This window comes from Ictidomys tridecemlineatus, chromosome 7 (assembly GCF_052094955.1).
Source record: "Ictidomys tridecemlineatus isolate mIctTri1 chromosome 7, mIctTri1.hap1, whole genome shotgun sequence".
Classification (NCBI taxonomy): domain Eukaryota; kingdom Metazoa; phylum Chordata; class Mammalia; order Rodentia; family Sciuridae; genus Ictidomys; species Ictidomys tridecemlineatus.
The window spans coordinates 73,138,247-73,143,876 of record NC_135483.1 but is presented as its reverse complement, the minus strand read 5'-3'; the positions used below and the strand labels follow the sequence as shown (position 1 = coordinate 73,143,876).

The 5,630-nt window shown below is 39.9% G+C and overlaps 1 pseudogene; it reads right to left on the bottom strand.

The window, feature by feature from the left end:
- Nucleotides 1-3,161: 3,161 nt before the first annotated feature.
- Nucleotides 3,162-4,226, bottom strand: LOC101963690 (small ribosomal subunit protein uS2-like; annotated as a pseudogene).
- Between the last annotated feature and the right edge of the window lie 1,404 nt (nt 4,227-5,630).

The window sequence follows — 5,630 nt, the reverse complement described above, 5'->3', positions numbered from 1 at the left end:
GCCACACCCGGAGCTAGTCTCTTTCTCAGGCATGTGACTCTTAAATATTTGGGAAATCTATAAATCTAGTGTGTACAGTGTTATTAGCACACCAATAAATAGATTAAGTAAAAAGAGATTTGAAATTTTAAGAAACCTATAATTTAGGAGACGTTCCAGCATTGTCTATTGATTAGATATTGGAGGCCACATCAGTCTAAGGACACCAAGAAAGACCAGACCACTATAAACTGTCTAGAGATCACCAAACTAATGTCATCCTTACACACCTTCCCACACCTACCCTTCACCAGGCTTCCTTTAAAAGAAGAGCAGCAAACCCCCCAAATTCATCTTTTGAAATAACCCCCATTCTCCTTTGAATGTGTACCATCTTCCCTATATGAATATCTGTTTTTGCCTCTCACTGGTTCATGCTGAAATTCTTTTTAACCACATATGCTAATGACCGTGCTGGTCCTGTGCCAAGTACCCTGCTCCTAAGGACTCTTAAGGACACTCTTCCAGAGATTTATTCTCCAGCATGATTGAAACATGACTTTTAAAAATGGAATTCAGATGGGTTATGATTCTCCCGTGGGGCACAGCCCAAGCCAGACTTTGTTGGAATTTGAGGGAAGAATTCTTCCTTCTTTCTCAGTCTCTTCACAGGTAGAGAAGCAAGGATGGTGGAATGTGATGGTCATCATTATACAAAGGACATGTATGAAGACTTGAATTGGGTGTCAACATACCTCATATACAAGCAGAGATATGTATATTAAGCATTGTTATGCAAAAAGGTACATGTATAACGGCATAAATTGGCCTGAACATACTTTAATATACAGTGATACGAAAAATAGTGCTCTACAGGTGTAATAAGGATTGTAATGCCTCCCACTATTATCGCGTATTTAAAAATAATAATAAAAAAAGTTTTAAAAAATCACATAGATAACTAATGACAAAACTGGGTCTATGCCCATGTCTCAGACTTCTTGTTCCCACTCACTCCACTGCACAGTATATTCCAGCTGACATGAAGGGGGGGAAAAAAAAAGCCGTGTCCTGAAGAGAGAGCCAGAAACTCAACAAGCACAGAAGGATTTCTTTGTGTGTCCAAAAATGCTCCAAAAGAGCAGCCCAGCAGGAGACCCAAGGAGAGCATAGAGTGGCCTCTTGTTGCTCAATGTGGATCAGAACCCACCCGCAGAAACAGCTGCCTCTCCACCAGCTCTCTCCCATCCCCACCTCCAGTCCAAATTGATTTTGTGCTTCCTGTTTTTCTGTGCTTGACAAAGAAATCAAAAGTAACATGCTGTCAGTGGACAGTTGCCAAAAAGCAGAGTGGCCTTTAAAAAAAAAGAAAAAAAAAAAAGAATCACCCGCTTTAAATTTCCAACCGCAGTTCAAAGTCGCTTTGCAAGCAGCCACTGCATTATGCTAATAATATGCTAAATCATTAAGGTCCTCCTATTTGTCTATTGATTGTTTAAGTAGAATGTTATGACAGGGAAGTATTCGTGCTAGGAGTATCGACCAGCCTGAAGCACAGTCTCCAGCAGGCTCCTCTCCTGCATGCATCACACTAACTGATATATTGCCTGCCACGAGTCATTTCATCAGGACCCTTGACAATGCACAATTATAGTCTTTAGGGAGGAACTTTAATTTTTCTGGAAAATTTGAGAAAATATAGACCTTTATATACAAATAAATTTAATAATTATGCATTAAGTGGTTTTCATGAGCCAGGCACAGGGCCAGGAGTTTGACCTGTATCATTCTGAAGATAGCAGTGCTCCACAAAGAAACTATCATCTGCTTTGTACACTTGTTGAAACTGGGACTTAGAAAGGCGAAGTCGCTATTCTCAGCTCGTGGCCGATAGTGGCTGTTCAAAATATTTTAACTTTGATCCTTCTGAGTTGCAGCTGCTGTTCTTAGATATGTCAATACCTTACTGAAGGAGTGACGCTAGTTTACTTGATCATATTTCTGGAGTGAGTATCAGACAGTGAGTGAGCGGATAATTGAGTTCCATCTTTTTAGAAAGTCAGTTCTCCCATTAGTGACAAGGTGAGGGACATTGGGAATAAATGGGTCCAGCATACCAGTCCCCCTTGGTGAAGTCATTAACAAATGTACATAATTGAAATATATCCTTGGCGCCCCAGAACCCAGAGCACACTGCATTGACTGACCCACTGATCCAAGGGAAGCTGCACAGAGTGAAGTTCCTGAGATGAGGAGGGTTTCTTTGAAACACAGCGAACTACACTGAATATTCAAAAATAATGCTCATTTTTAAAAGGCTGAAGGAAATTTCAGAATGGCCTTCGAACTGAGATTCATTGAGATGTCTTCATAGACATGAGGCTGGAGAAAGGGACGTGGAGAAGAGGAAGGAGAATTGAAATATCAGCATCCTGGGTGTCAGCCGGCTTTGAGCAGAGCAGCTCTTCTCGTCTCTCATTTAACATTGTCAATTACGTATAAGCTTTGTCCCTTAAAGAGAATTCTTCATGGGGAACAAAAATGATCTGAAATATTTGTAAACTAATTAACAGAGTATAGAAAGACCAATCCCCCCATTTAAAAAAAAATTATTTTACTCTAACTGTAGAAATGGATTTTAGAAAATGTTATGTTCCAGGACTATTCAGGTCACCCCTCCGGTACTATTTACTAAGAAAATTGAAATCTTTGATTCTAACACTCATCTTGACCCTGGGCCTTTTTCAACCTTCTTCCTTGTTAGCTGAGCACAGATGACTCTGACCAGTTGCTAATTCTCCAATCACACACTGCATAGATTAGCTTTCTGTCTATGCAGAAAGGTTCAGCTATTCTATTGTCCCAGTCAATTAATAACAGCATTCTTTCTGCCAATACAAGGTAATAGTTTTCTCTGAGCTTCAAAATGCCTTTCTCATTTTTGAGATTTTTTTTTGTCTGTTCACATCTTCATTCATTAATCCATGTCTCACTATCTCTATATCCAAAAAATGTTCTCTTTCCTGCTTTGACTCCAAATTGTTCTTTTATTCAACTTTGGGCTGTGTTCAGTATTTAACTTTTTTTTGTTTGTTGTTGTTTTTTTAGAAAACTAAACTAGCGTGTTTATTTTTTTTTATAACCTTATTTCCATTTTGCTTAAATGTCTGCAGAAGAATGGCTCAAGACCACCCAGGGGTTGTTCCTAAGCACTCAGTGTCCTGAGCAGTGGGAGCTGTAGACCAGTCTTCAGTGGCCAGGTGGGTGTCCCAGCCTTTCACAGGGACTGCTGGGTAGACACAGTCTGCATCTGCATGCCTGCAGGACAGTCTGCCACCCCGGGTTGAGTAACCGTGAACTTGGGAGCTGGTGCAGTCCATTCACCATGAAATTCCCCCTGTGATCACAATTTTTTTTCAGCAGCAGCCTCCTCCTTCCTTTTCAACTTCTTCAGTATCTCTATAGAAGTAGAAATCAGGCATAACTTACCTGGGAGGGGGGGCTCATGGGAAATGGTGCCATGTAAGTGCAGAACTTCTCGGGCTAGCATCTACCATTCAGACCCTCAGAGTACGCTCCCTGTTGTTGCTCATAATGGCAATGTCCACACAGCGTGGAGGAGAATCTGTGTTACACAGAGCAATGGTAGGTGGGTTGACATAAGATGTTTCTGTGAGAGGCTGGTGATCAACCCTGGGATCAGTAACCACAGGAAGATGCAGCTCTGGGAAGGCTGCCTGGATCCGGTTAGTGATGGCTGCAGGAGGAAAGCAGCCAGCAAGCCACTGGAGTGGCTCCTGTGGCAGCATCAAAATTCAGCACATCCTGTTGGCCAATATTCCTGGAGGACGTGACACGGACAGCAGCAGGGTTTTAATTGGCCATACTGGCAAGAGCTGTCAGCAGAAGCTTCTCATAGGCCCTCTTCAGATTTATGATGTATAAAACATCTTTTTTCCTTTTGTAGATACATTGTTCCATCAGCAAATCACAGTTGGTGTCGCCCAAGTGGGTTTTTGTTGCAAATAATTTTTTTTTTTTAATTACCAAGGCTTGAACCCAGGGGTCCTTCATCCCTAGGCCACATCTCCAGCCTTTTTTATCATTTTATGTTGAGACAGGGTCTCACCAAGTTGCTTAGGGCCTCGCTAAGTTGCTGAGACTGGCTTTGGACCCCCATCCTCCCAACTCTGCCATTTGGGGACATCCTCCTCCTTCATTTGCGGGTCATCAAGAACTCCACACATTGTGGGAGCTTCAGTTTAAGTTATGATGGGAAACGAGAACAACACTGTTTGGAGCTCTCCCTGGGTAAGATGGGAAGGTTGGACAGAGTCCTTTTAAAGATCAGGTTCCCTTCTTTCTTTCTTCCTGTTTTTATAACATTATTTACTTACAGCAATTAAAATTGAAATTTCAAATCTTTTCCCTGGAATAGACTCCATATCGGCTACGTCCCCAGAGAAGAACAAGGCACTGTCAAAAATCTGATGGAAAAATCTAACTTTGTTTTGATTTCAGTTCAAGAAACATTTGTTGTGTGCCTCCTACTTAAGTCATGTGCACGGTACATGCAATCGCATGATGCAAATAAATACTCAGTGCCAGAAGCTCTCCGTTTGAGCTCTTCAGGGTCACTCTTTTGATCTTTCTCCTGACCCTCCGTCCTCAGCACATGAACATCATTCTCCCATTAGACAAGAAAACAAATGCACAAATACGTCCCGAGTCACACCCACATACAGGGATGCTCTCAGCTTCTCAGCCAAACTTTAAAAAATGATATATTGCATTTCCTATTTCCACTCCTTCAACTCCTATTAAATATCCTGGTTCATTGCAACCTACTCCATCTGTTAGCATGCCACCCATGCTACTCCTACTTTTTGAAAAATATAACCTACCATTAAAAGAATGGCTCTGATTATTCACTCTGCCCTTGAACATATTTATGTATAAGTTTGTCTTCCTCATCAGACTAAAGCCCATAAGAAAAATAATCATGTTTAACTTAGGTTTACATCATGGTAAACTGCTATTCAAGTTGCTATTAACCATCTATATTTCACGAAAACAGCAATGTAGGTTCAACTTGCTGTCTCCGTATCTAGAGCATCAAATACAGAATGTAGCTTAAATTTTAGGTTTACTAAATATTCAATAACTGAATTAAAAATGCTTAATTTATAACTTTTTGAATAGCTGTTGCAGACTTTTTTTTTTTAGTTGTTGATGTACCTTTATTTTTTGTTTATTTATATGTGGTGCTGAGGATCAAACCCAGTGTCTCACACATGCCAGTCGAGGGCTCTGCTGTTGCAGTCCTTTTAAACTTACACTTACTTCTCTGAATTTATCTCAAATGTTTTGTTCTTCAAAGCTTTAATAACCAATGTATATCTTACCAAAAGGAAAAGTTGTTTGCATATTATGGAAACTAATAACTTATAAATATTTTCCACAAAGTGTGTTTGAAATCACATTATAGGTCTTTGAAATAAAACATTTCATTTAAGTCATTGTTACTATGTTATAATCAATAAAGTTGTACTAATGAGTTGGAACTCATGTTACTTCTTTTGTATAATTTTTTTTCAAGTTTCATTTGCTTGTGTTACTTTATTTTATTTATTTGTTTTCTCATGGGATTT